This window comes from Triticum aestivum, chromosome 5B, assembly GCF_018294505.1.
Source record: "Triticum aestivum cultivar Chinese Spring chromosome 5B, IWGSC CS RefSeq v2.1, whole genome shotgun sequence".
Lineage (NCBI taxonomy): Eukaryota > Viridiplantae > Streptophyta > Magnoliopsida > Poales > Poaceae > Triticum > Triticum aestivum.
In genome coordinates this window covers 658,527,423-658,540,737 of record NC_057807.1, presented here as the reverse complement: position 1 = coordinate 658,540,737, position 13,315 = coordinate 658,527,423, and the positions used below count along the sequence as shown (strand labels likewise).

Below are 13,315 nucleotides of genomic sequence, written 5' to 3'. Positions count from 1 at the left end.
TGAATTTAAAACAAACATAAATTTAGTTAACTAATCAAGAAATTCAGTTAACTACTCAAAAAATTCAGTTAACTACACATAGCACATCAATGGCATACAAATTCACTACTGAAGAAATAACTAAAATTTGAACTTAACTGGACCTTTAGCTTTAACTGAGCTTTTTAAACTTTTGACAGTGTCACTGAATTTGTACTGACCTTGTGGGCACATGTTAGGAACCTCCTGTCAGTATCAACTGATTTAAATGTCAGTTCCATGCTGACATGTAAAGCTAGGCAGATCCTGTCGCCAGGCATCTCCATTCCTCACAGAAGATTGTGGTAGGAGCCTAAAACAAATTTAGATTGGATTCAAAATGAAGAAAGAAACCCTAGTTGTTGGTAACCGTAGTAGGAGATGAGGAGGAGATAACCAACCTTGCTGGTAACCGAGTCGTCTTCAGAAGAGCTAGGGAGATCATCCCACGACACCATGGCTGACGCTGGAGGAAGAAGAGAAGAAGGGGCAGCGACGATGGACGCAAGTTTTCCTTTTGACTTGCGGACTGTCACAAGTTTCCTCCAATTTACTCGGCGTCGAGGTGCAGACGGAGAAATTGAAGTTGTCCAAGGAGCAATGGTGCATCCTTTCATCTCAAGCAGATATCATGAGGAACACCAGGAAGCGGGTGAAGGAGATCAAGGAGGACGGGGATCTGCTTAAAGAAGAGAGAAAAAGCTCGAGTGTGCCATTTCTGAAAGCTGGCCATGGGAACAAGGAGAAGCTTCGGAAGATCAATGTTATCCTGGAGGAATGGAGTGCTAGCTATCTTGGTGGTCAAGTATATATTAGGCCTATATATAGATGGCCTTGTAACCTAATGTTGTTGGGTGTTTATTTTGGTGATGTGATATGTTAAAGTTATGAGTTAAGGGCTGCTCTCATGTTGGCTGTAATGACTATACATAGCATGCTTAAGTTATGAACTGCCTGTCCTCGGGTTAAGAACGGCTATGTTAGTGTACTAACATGAGATTTTTTGTAGACTAAGTCGCCTCAGATCGTCATAAGTGTTTGTTGAGAAAATTAGTAAGATAACCGGTAGATTTTTGTAGCGCCCAAGGAATGTGGTAGCGAACCTGAAATTGAACTCGAATGTGGCAGTTTTGTACAATTCACTTCGATTTTTTATGGGGAAAAACGCACATGTTACACGTGCTAAAAAGTACAGCACAAGCCATGAAAAGACCTAAAGCCATGAAACTGAATTTGCGCAAAGAAACCCGATTTTGTGGGCATTTTTGGTTTCATTATTGGCTCGATTTTGAGAGTACTGTTTTCTTCTCTTATCCTGGACAATTATTCACCGGTGATCTTCCTCGCAACACGCAAAGATTTGTCGGAACAATCTAGCAAGAGAACCATTACAGTGTACCAGCATATCAACCAGCCGTTATTGCACAATCATACAGCAGGCAACTATAAGGTCTAGCACTGGGCTGGGCACAACACATCTCAGAAGCAAGGTTTGATCATGACCCTACAACAGAAGGGAAGGAATACAGTATAGCTAATAATCCAGCCATCAGGCGATGCATCCTCTGCTCCGGAGGCTCTCGACGGCGTCCCTGATGATCTTCTCCACCGGAGTGAACTGTAGGTCCAACGCCATCAGCTTCTTCGGCACCACCTCCGCTCTCACCAGCCCAGGCTGCGTGTCCTCGGGGAACCTACCGACGAAACCCACATCAAGCGAAATGGTTACCACCGCGACAACGGTCCGTTAATGTCGTTGTTTGCTATGGAATTATTGTGCTCCAAACATATCATGTATGTGTTCAGTGTGTGTTGCTTACTTGGGGACTTTGTAGTCGGGGTAGAGCTCGGCCACTTTCAACGCGAAATCGCTCCAGTGACAGATGGGCTCCAGTGCTCCACGCAGAGGTGCCTCCCGGACGCCGAAGGGTTCTCGAACAGGGCGATATGGGCCAACGCGACGTCTTCCACGTGGACTGGCCCGATGAAGAAATTCTTGTACTCCTCTGTGCAGCCTGCGTGTGCATAGAGATGTGTTGAGGATGTGTTTCATACTTGTAGTTGTGAAACTCTTTAGGTTAACGTCGTGTCTTCGTCTGACCGACGGCTGCGTGTTTATATGCTGGGGCGCAACTCCCAGATCGCGTACATGGTTGAGATTACAACTTGGGATACAAGGGATAAGAGGATAGAGATAGAGTTGTTACAAAGATAAACATGCTAACAACCTGGACTAACCTAGCCGGATCCCCTTGGAGTCTACGTTACCAACCTGTCACGATCGGGCACACAATGCGTTGCTTAACATCCTCCCTTAATCACAACTTTGTCAAGTTGAGATTACGCTTGAATTCTTCAAAACTTCTTGTAGGCAACGGTTTTGTGAAACCATCTGCAACTTGATCTCTAGAATGCACAAACCGAATGTCTAACTGCTGATTTGCAACTCTTTCTCTGACAAAGTGGAAATCAATTTCAATATGCTTCGTTCTTGCATGAAACACTGGATTTGCAGATAGGTAGGTGGCACCAAGATTATCACACCATAAACACGGAGCTTTGGTACTCTTTATACCAAGTTCCTTTAACATAGACTGTACCCAAATAATTTCTGCTGTGGCATTTGCAAGTGCCTTGTACTCAGTTTCTGTGCTTGACCTTGATACAATAGCCTGTTTCTTTGCACACCATGATATTAGGTTTGGTCCAAAAAATACTGCAAACCCACCAGTAGAGCGTCTGTCATCTATGCATCCTGCCCAATCAGAATCTGAGAAAGCACTGACTAGGGTAGATGAAGATTTTCTGAAAGTAAGACCAAGATTCATAGTATTTTTCACATATCTTACTATACGTTTAGCAGCAGTCCAATGAACTGTAGTGGGTGCATGAAGAAATTGGCATACTTTGTTAACAGCAAATGAAATATCATGTCTTGTCAGAGTCAAGTACTGAAGTGCTCCTACCAGACTTCTGTAGTTTGTACTGTCCTCTTGATTCAAGGGTTCTCCTTCTGTAAGTGAGAGTTTCTCTGAACTAGACAAGGGTGTTGGTGAAGGTTTGCATCCTTGAAGACTAACTCTTCTTACCAGATCAGTAGCATATTTTTCCTGAGAGAGATGAAGGCCATCTTCATGTTTCTTTACCTCAATCCCTAGGAAGAAATGTAAGTCTCCTAGATCCTTCAGAGCAAACTCAGCACTTAGATCCTTCAAGAGGCATGTTATTGCTTCATCAGAGGAACTTGTGACAATTATATCATCAACATAAATAAGAACAAATAAGGAGGTATTTGATCTATTGTAAATAAACAGTGATGTGTCAGACTTTGAAGGGATAAATCCAAGTGCTTGCAGTTTCTGATTTAGACGTGAGTACCACGCCCTGGGAGCTTGCTTCAAGCCATATAAAGCTTTATCAAGTTTGCACACATGCAGTGGTGAGTTTTTGTTCACAAACCCAGGAGGTTGCTTCATATATACTTCCTCTTCCAGAATGCCATGAAGGAACGCATTCTGCACATCTAATTGTCTGAGACTCCATCCCCTGGAAACAGCAACAAACAACACAAGACGAATGGTGGCAGCTTTAACAACGGGACTAAATGCGTCCTCATAGTCTATGCCGTACCGTTGTTTGAAGCCCTTGGCAACAAGTCTTGCTTTGTAACGATCTATAGATCCGTCAGATTTTCTTTTAATGCGAAACACCCATTTGCAGTCAATGAGATTTTTACCTCGTCGTGGAGGTACTAGATGCAACGTTTTATTTTTCTTCAATGCCGAATATTCTTCTTCCATTGCCTTCCTCCAACGTGGGTCATTCAGTGCCTCTTCAACCGTACTAGGTTCACCTGTGGAGGAACAAGCCAAGCCAAACTTTGTTTTATAATTAACATGTTGAATTACCCCTTTTTGGAGACGAGTGCGTGGTTGCACAGGCGAGACCGCACCAGCCCGTGGCGCAGGAGATCCTGCATCTGATCCCGAGGAGGATGCACCTGGTGCTGTTCCAGTGGCTGCTCCCGCGTCGGGATCTTCTGCGGCTTCAGCGCGTGAGGAGCTAGCCACGGGCGGCACAGAGAATCCCGTGTGTGCTACTGCCCCATCATTAGGCAGTGATTGCAGAGGATCAGCACCGGATCCCGCGCCCGCAGAGCCCGTCAGATCTGCGTAGGTGGGCGCGCCCGCTGTCGGCTGGCGACGTGCATAGCAGCGGGGCCCGTCTGCTGGCCAGCGCCTCCCAGGGGAACACGTGGCCGCCTCGGATTGGTGCGGCTCGGTGGCGTCGGGTTGACGAGTCGCTGCCGCCCGCGTGGCGCCTGGAGAGATTATTCAGAAGGTAGCCAAGTACCTGCTGCTCTTCGCGCATCCAGATCAGATGAAGGGGGTTCAGGGAAGTCTCCTCCTTCCCTTCTTTGTCCTTGGTGACGACGAGTCGGGCCGGCTCCGGCATGGAGCCGTCGACATACCCGTAGAAGCCAGCACCACGAAGCTGCGGCGTGACTTGAGTCCGCCAGAGGATGTAGTTGGTGCGTGTCAGCTTCTCGGTGACCTGACCAGAGAGGTTGGTTGGTGCGGCGCTGGAGGAGGCGTCCATGGTGGAGGCAGCGGTGGTGGATGGGGATAGGAGATGCAATGTGGAAGAGTTAGGCTGATACCATGTGAAACTCTTTAGGTTAACGTCGTGTCTTCGTCTGACCGACGGCTGCGTGTTTATATGCTGGGGCACAACTCCCAGATCGCGTACATGGTTGAGATTACAACTTGGGATACAAGGGATAAGAGGATAGAGATAGAGTTGTTACAAAGATAAACATGCTAACAACCTGGACTAACCTAGCCGGATCCCCTTGGAGTCTACGTTACCAACCTGTCACGATCGGGCACACAATGTGTTGCTTAACAGTAGTAACAAATCACACACTGAACCGGACAAGAAAATTCTTCTGAATTGCCCCTGCTTCAGTCTACTACTCATAACATTCTTGCTAGCCTATCAGCAAACATTCTAGAGGGACTAAGAAATGATTAAAGAGTACTATATAAATTTCTTCATCTGACAAATTATGAAATACTCTGTAGATCTAAAACTATGACTAGAGCATTGTCAAGACTACATGAACAAAATACCATCAAGCAAGGGAAGAAACATGGCCATGCTAGCATTGATCCTCGGCGGGATCATCGGGCCCAAAACAGTCCCTGGATTGACCACAACCACATCCAGTCCATTCTCCTCTGCAAACTTCCATGCTGCCTTCTCACTTCTCAGCCAGTGTGTTTGAAGCAGGGTACCAAACCTATCCAAGAAAAGATAGAAACTGAGATACAAGTGAAGCCCGGCAGAAAAATGGTTGCATCTTAACAATTCAGCAACAATTTTACAACATGTCCTTTTATGTGCAATTTTCTGTCCATTGATCAAAATAGAATCAAATCAGGTTTGGGGGGGGGGAGTTAGATCATTGTGTCATTTGCTGAGGTAAGTAGCTGCTGCATCTAGAGAGCCATATGTGATTTCATATTTTTATCTCATCAAACAAACTATGCACTTCTGCAGTAACAAACTGTATTGCACTACAGGTTGCAGATAGCCTTTCCATGCCCTGCTAGTAACTGCTGGTTGTTTTTGGCATGGTCAGAGAAACTCTAGCAGGCCCCGCAAATCCCGACCCGCAAAACGCGTTTGCAGTTCAACGCGGATCTCGTTTGCGGGTCGAAAACGTGCGCAGCTGAATAGAAACCGTATATGAAACTGCATAATTTAAAAAAAAAGTTTCGCGGGAGAAATTGCAACCATAGTAGTTCATCACATACTACATATACTACATGATCGAACACTAATTCATTACAAACACTAGTTCATACTACATACTACATTCACTACTAGTACTAGAGGGGGTGAGGATCTAACGGCGGCGAGCTCACGTCCACGGACGACGCGGTGGAGGAGCTCAATCCTCCTCGTCGGAGCTGCCGAGGTCGATGTACTTCACCTTCTGCTCCTCGTAGATGCACCACCACTTGTTGTCCTTCTCCTTGGCGGCAAGGTTCGCCGCGACCGCCTGCTGGAACACGAGGTCGTCAAGCTCCTCGTGGTGGCGCCGGTGCTCCGCCTCCTCAAACACGTAGTAGGTGACTATAACTTGCAAGATCAGATCCAGAACATGGATATAATGGTGATAACATAACCAATTGAGATCTGAAATCATGGCACCCGGGCCCAAAGTGACAAGCATTAAGCATGGCAAAGTCATAGCAACATCAATCTCAGAACATAGTGGATACTAGGGATCAAGCCCTAATAAAACTAACTCGATTACATGATGGATCTCATCCAACTCCTCACCGACCAGCGAGCCTACGAAGGAATTAATCACTCCCGGTGGGGAGCATCATGGAATTGGCGATGGAGATATGTTGGTGATGACGAAGACCCCCCTCTCCGGAGCCCCAAACGGACTCCAGATCTGCCCTCCCGAGGAAGAACAGGGCTTGGCGGCGGCTCCATCTCGTGAAACGCGATAATTCTTTCTCCCTATTTTTTCCTGGAAATATGGGATTTTATAGCGTCGGTTTGGAGGTCAGCGGGGCCACTAGGTGGGCAGCACGCCTGGTGGGGGGGGGGGGGGGGCTGACGCGCCCTAATGGGTTGTGCCCACCCAGGTGCCCCCCTCAGGTCCATCCTGGCTCCAGAAATTCTCTTTTATTGTATAAAAATCCTCGCAAAGTTTTGTTCCATTCCGAGAACTTTATTTCTGCACAAAAACAACACATGGTAGTTCTGCTGAAAACAGCATAAGTCCGGGGTTAGTTTCATTCAAATCATGCAAATTAGAGTCCAAAACAAGAGGAAAAGCGTTAGGAAAACTAGATACGTTGGAGACGTATCAACTCCCCCAAGCTTAAACCTTTGCTTGTCCTCAAGCAATTCAGTTGATAAACTGAAAGTGAAAAAGAAAAACTTTTACGAACTCTTTTGCTCTTGTTTCATAAATAAGCTTAAACAACATCCATGCTTTCAGCAAAGATTATAACTAACCATGTCGACAATAACTCTTAAAAATTATATTAACTCATATCAATGACATAAACAACTAGAGAGCAATAATAAGATGTATCAAATAACAACATGTTGTCAAAACAACCATGATATAATATGACAATAGTGGTATCTCGCTAGCCCTTTCTGGGACCACAAAACATAAATGCAGAGCACCCCCAAAGTTCAAGCAGCGACTAAACATTGTTATTCACGGTAGAAAATATCAAGTCATGATGCATCCAACATTAGCTATACACAATGCATCAGCATGACAGCAGTGCTCTCAGGTTCTGGCGCTTATTTGAGAAGGTGATGACACAACATAATAGTAAATGGATAGTCCCTTCGCAGAGGGAAGTAGTGATTTGCAGAGGTGCCAGAGCTCATATTTTTAAAATAGATAAATGATATTTTGGTACATGCACCCTTCTCATTCACTTCACGACCATCAGTTATCAATATTTTCCATGCTAAGCATGCTCGTGGCGGTTCCCAAGAGGAAAGGTAAAGGTTATGACTCCATTGGGAGTTTTTGTTTGATTATTTGTATGCTCTTTTCTTTTGCAGTTTGGGACTGGGCATCCCTATTACCACCTTTTTTTCTCGTGCGATGGCGAGTGAATAAACACTTGACCTGAGAATAACCCGCTTAAACATGGAAGATACCGACTACCTCCTGTCGTTTTATGAACGATCTAGGCACACAAAAAGGATATTTATTTGAAGTTTTTAGAGGTGGCACATGCAAATTTACTTAGGACGGCAGGGTAATACCGCATATAGATAGGTATGGTGGACTCATCTGGAGTAACTTGGGTTTCAGGTTTTTGATGTACAAGCAGAGTTCCCACTTAGTACAGGCGAAGGCTAGCAATTAGGTCGAGAAGCGCCCAGCTAGAGAGCAACAACGGTCATGAACATGCATTATGCATAAGTAACATTGGATACTAGCATGAGTAGGATATGAACACCATGAACATAAATATCATAGAGGTTATGTTGGTTTTGATTCAACTACATGCATGAACATGTGCCAAGTCAAGCCACTCAAACATTCAGAGGAGGATACCATATCATCATACTACATCACAATCCATTTAATGCAATGTTGATATCCAAGATAAGTCATTATTCACTCCTAGCTACTTATGCATGGCATGAGAAGCTATAATCTCTAATTGTCATTGCAAATATGTTTGATCATAATAGGCTGAAGCATGGATACTAGGTAAACATATTTACAAAAACAGAACAAGTCGAGTTCATACCTGTTTCTCTCTGCCATGACCAGTTCATCTAATGTCGTCATTATTGCCTTTCACTTGCACGACCGAACGATTTGAAATAATAATAGTACAAGAGAGCCATGGACTAAGCTGGAATCTGCAAACATTTTATTCAAGAGGAGAAGACAAGGTGATATGGGCTCTTTATTAGATCAACATAATGCAAATGAGAGCCACTCAACATTTTCATCGTGGTCTTCTCCTCGGTATGACTCGATAAAAGAAAAATAAATTCAGGGAAACACACTGAAATATTTTTGGAGTTTTTGGTTTTCGAAAGAAAGCAAACGAACAATAGAAAAGCAAAAACGAGAAAAATTATTTACACGGGAAAACTCCCAACAAGAAAAAGAAGAACAAATAAATCTTTTTGGGTTTTCATTTTAGTGCTACAACAATTTAAACTAGGAAGAAAAATAAAAAAGAAGCAAGAAACAAATTTTTGGATTTTCTCAAAGTTTTTTCAAACACACAAGAAGAAAGCAAGAAAATAAATTAAACATGGATGATACAATGAAAAAGTGTGGACACCAACAACTGGCATGAAATGTGTGAACATGAATGTAATGCCGGTGGGAATACGTACTCTCCCAAGCTTAGACTTTTGGCCTAGCTCATTAATCAGTCAGTAGCCTGGATGGTAGTTGGCATGGTAGCTCACGGAGGCCCTTGGCACCAATGCCTCAGCACGCCATTCTGCCTCCACTGCTGCGTTATGAGCTCGAGCCTCGCTCTCTAGACCATAATATCTTCCCTTGCTGTGATAATTAAAAAGAGCAGGTGCAGGCAAATATGTGTGCACAACAGAGGTTTGGTTAAACAACAAATTATAAGTGAAGTCATGAATTTTTCCTTTGAGGATCTTATGGACTTTTAGAGCCTCAAAATCTAAATACTGCGTGGGTAGGATAGGGTCAAAGGGCAAAGGTGAAACACCCAGCTCTCGTGCTAAACGCGTGGCATAAATTCCACCATAAAAATAGCCACTGCTAGAGTTGTGCTGCAGTCTGCGTGCAACAATCGCTGCAAGGTTGTAAACCTTTTCACCGATGAGAGCGGCACGTATGACGCTCAAGTCTGGAGCACAAAGTGTACTGCAGTCTTGCTTGCCTACTATGCATTTTCCATTGAATAATGCAAAGTACTGAATTGCAGGAAAATGTATGCTCGTTATTCTACCTTGTGCCACCCCCTAGTTTCACCAAAGCAAAGACTAGTTAAGAAAGACTCAAACTCAGACCTAGGTGGCTCATCGAGTAAACCCCAGAATGGGATTTTGCATAGGTGAGAAAACCTTTCTAGAGAAATGGTAAATGGATTATCATAAAGTTTAAAAGACACCCTAGACTCTCGGGGGTAGAATTTAAATTCTTCGACGAATGATTCAGTGAGGAGGAGGCGTTGGTCGCATTTATCTGAAATGTAGGGACCAAGTTCGGCATTGTGAACCAGTTGCTCAAATTCTTCCTTAATACAAACTCTCACCATGTAATCATCACATGGCATAAGCATGTTTTGGTTGTGGCACTTCGAATAGATTTTTTGCTTGGTTCAGCATAGGACCGGCGAACGGAGCTGCTACTAGAGGATGCCTCCGAGGATCTCCTCCTCGAAGAACTCCTTCCAAGGAGGTTCATAATGTTCGCGTACAATTTTCTGTTAATTTTTGGTCTTAAAAAGTTTATTAAGGAAACTTCACAAGATTGATAGCAACTACTCATAGCGATGTATAGAGGCCATATCAAGCATTCAAACTACTTAGAACTCTAAGAATTCAACATGCAAGCTCATCTACAGAAGCACCAAGAGTAGCTAATTATTCTAAGTATAAACCACTAAAACAAAAACTAATTGGACACATGGAGGAGTCACATACCAAGCAACAAATCCCCAAAACAGTTTCGAAAACGGAGCTTCGAGCAAAGAGATCGAAATCCGCGGTCTCAGGAGCAAGAACATGAGAGAGAGTGTGTTGGTGATTTTTTTCTGGGTGAATGGAGTGGTGTGGGAGGAAGAAGTAAGTGAGGGGGCCCACCAGGTGGGTAGCACCCACCAGGGCGTGCCTGGGGGTGCTGGCGCGCCCAGGTGGGTTGTGCCCACCTGGTGCACTTCCTCAGGTATTATTTGCACCAGAAATTCATAAATATTCAAAAAAAATTCATGTCTGGTTTTCAGAGCATTCTGAGAACTTTTATTTTTGGGTCATTTTTTTATTGCATAGAAAAAGCAGAAAACAGACAAGGCATGGCATTTTATTATATTTGACTAATAAAAACAGAAAACAAAGGGTAGGGACAGAATGTAGTGCTTACTAAATTCATCAACTTCATACCTCTAAAAAATGATCAATTAACAGGCCTGTCGACGAGGGGGAGCGAGGTGAGCGACCGCACAGGGTCCCCGAAATCATGGGCCCCCCATCGAGAGAAAAACCCTTCGTAGGATGCCTCCTTTCCGCTGAAAGATCACTATATAAACTAGGAAAGAAAACTAACGTACGTTTTTTAGCTATAAGAAAACTAACTTACAGGACTATGTGGTGTCTTTGATGCATACGGGTCTGGGCTGCTAGTGCTAGAGGCCTAGATAACATACTTGCATAAAAGAAGGTTAGAGGCCCAATAGCATGATCGGAAGAGTGGGTACAGATCGCTCAATTCCAGCGATTGTAGACGAATAGGCAATGAACTGCCTTCTAGGTCCGGCGAGCGGCAATCGGAGATTGACGAAGGCCCTAGCAGTCGTGCCAACGCCAGCGCAGTTACCTTCGATCTATTCCTATTGCTGATTGTCTTGCTGTGTGAAGTCGCAATAGCCGTAGACCATGGTTCCGTTCGTCGCTTCAATCGGGATGGAGGAACATGTAGGCCCTATGGACCGTGTTTTAATCTCCAGTGCAAGGTTGTATTTTCAGTTCATTTTCTTTGTATATGAATGATCTATTCATCTAGTGATTGTTACTATTAGAAACTAATAACTAGATCTATATGATCAATGATCACTTACAATTTCTTAGGTATTGTTTCTGCATCTTCATCATGTCTACTAGAATTAGGAAGTGCGAATCTGGTACTGCAAAGCTTAAGAAGAAACAAAACTCAAAGTTGAGGCTCAATCTCTAACAGTTTCCCTTGATGTTAATGTTGAAAGACCCCCAACATAATTCTAAAAATTAAACTACAGATGCTAATGTTGATGATGGTCATGATGATAATGCAACAGAGGTTGAGGCTCATGATGTAGAAATTGATTAAGGTAATATTGCCAGTGAAGGTTCTTTTTCCAACAAAGATAAGATTGAAGATTTTATTTCAAGAAATACTAGACGGATGCTCCTTTTTGGTAGAACATGAGATCCGTTAATTGCTGTGCAATCCCTTTTACCTTTTTAGCATTACTGTTGATATATGTCTAAACAAGGTATAAATAAAACAGACTTGCAATTATATAATAAAATGAAAGTATGCTTTACGCATAATGATTCTTCTATTGTGTTAACTATTTAAAATTTTGGGCCACATTTTGGTTTTCGCCCGGGGAATCAAATTTCTGGAGACGACCCTGTGAATTAATAAGGTTGATCAGGTCTTATTAACAACCACTTTTGATTAGCATGAAACCGAAGGACTTTCATAAATCACTAAGTTACCTCAATGGGGATATGAATGTCCCCAACAATAAGCATTTAATATTTCTTTTTGACAGTAGGTAGAGGTAGTTGAAAACATCCAATAGTGATTGTCGGAGATTTTTCAATAACATTGATACCATTCACTTGGAATTGTTTCTTTGGAAAGTGCACCGTATGCTCATTACCATTGATATGAAAAGTGACCTTGCTTTTATTGCAATGAATAACAGCCACTGCGGTATTCAAGAAGGGTCTACCAAGGATAATAGACATGTTTTCGTCCTCGGGCATCTCAAGTATAACAAAATCAGTCAAAACAGTAACATTAGCAACAACAACGGGCACATCCTCACAAATACCGATAGGTATGGCAGTTGATTTATCAGCCATTTGCAATGATATTTCAGTAGGTGTGAGTTTATTCAAATCAAGTCTTTTATATAAAGATAAAGTCATAACACTAACACCAGCTCCTAGATCACATAATGCAGTTTTCACACAGTTTCTTTTAATGGAGCAAGGTATAGTTGGTATCCCCGGATCTCCAAGTTTTTTAGGTACTCCATCTTTGAAAGTGTAATTAGCAAGCATAGTGGAGATTTCAGCTTCTGGTATTTTTCTCTTATTAGTGATGATGTCTTTCATGTACTTTGCATAAGGAGGCATTTTCAAGATATCAGTCAAGCGAGTGCGCAAAAAGACTGGCCTAATCACTTCAGCAAAGCGTTCAAATTCTTCATCATCTTTCTTTTTAGTTGACTTAGGTGGAAAGGGCATTGGCTTTTGAACCCATGATTCTCTTTCCTTACCATGTTTTCTAGCAACAAAATCTCTTTTGTCATATCTTTTATTCTTAGGTTGTGGGTTATCAAGATCAACAACTGGTTCTATCTCAACATCATTATCTGGTTCTTTATCATTAGGTTGAGTGTCTTCATGAACCTCATCATTATCAGAAGGTGAGTGTTCATTACCAGATTGAGTTTTAGCATCAGAGATAGAAACTTCGTTATCATTATCAGGAAGTTTTTCTATTTCAGGTTCACTAGAAGTAGGCAAAGTCTTATCATTTTTCTTCTTCTTTTTCTTTTTAAAAGAACTAGGTGTAGTGGTGTTGTTCCTTTGAGAATCTTGTTTAATTCTCTTTGGATGACCATCGGGATAAAGTGGTTCTTGAGTCATTTTACCTCCTCTAGTTGCTACTCTAACAACAAAGTCACTTATATTATTGTTCATTTCATCAAGTAACTTTCTTTGAGATTTAGCAACTTGTTCTAATTGAGTTTGAACCATAGAGGCATGTTTTCCTACACCTCTAACATCATTTGAGATT

General features: G+C 42.7%; 1 pseudogene; it reads right to left on the bottom strand.

Moving 5' to 3' along the window:
* Positions 1 to 1,567: 1,567 nt before the first annotated feature.
* Positions 1,568 to 13,315, bottom strand: part of LOC123115197 (dihydroflavonol 4-reductase-like) — a 75,168-nt pseudogene continuing 63,420 nt past the window's right edge.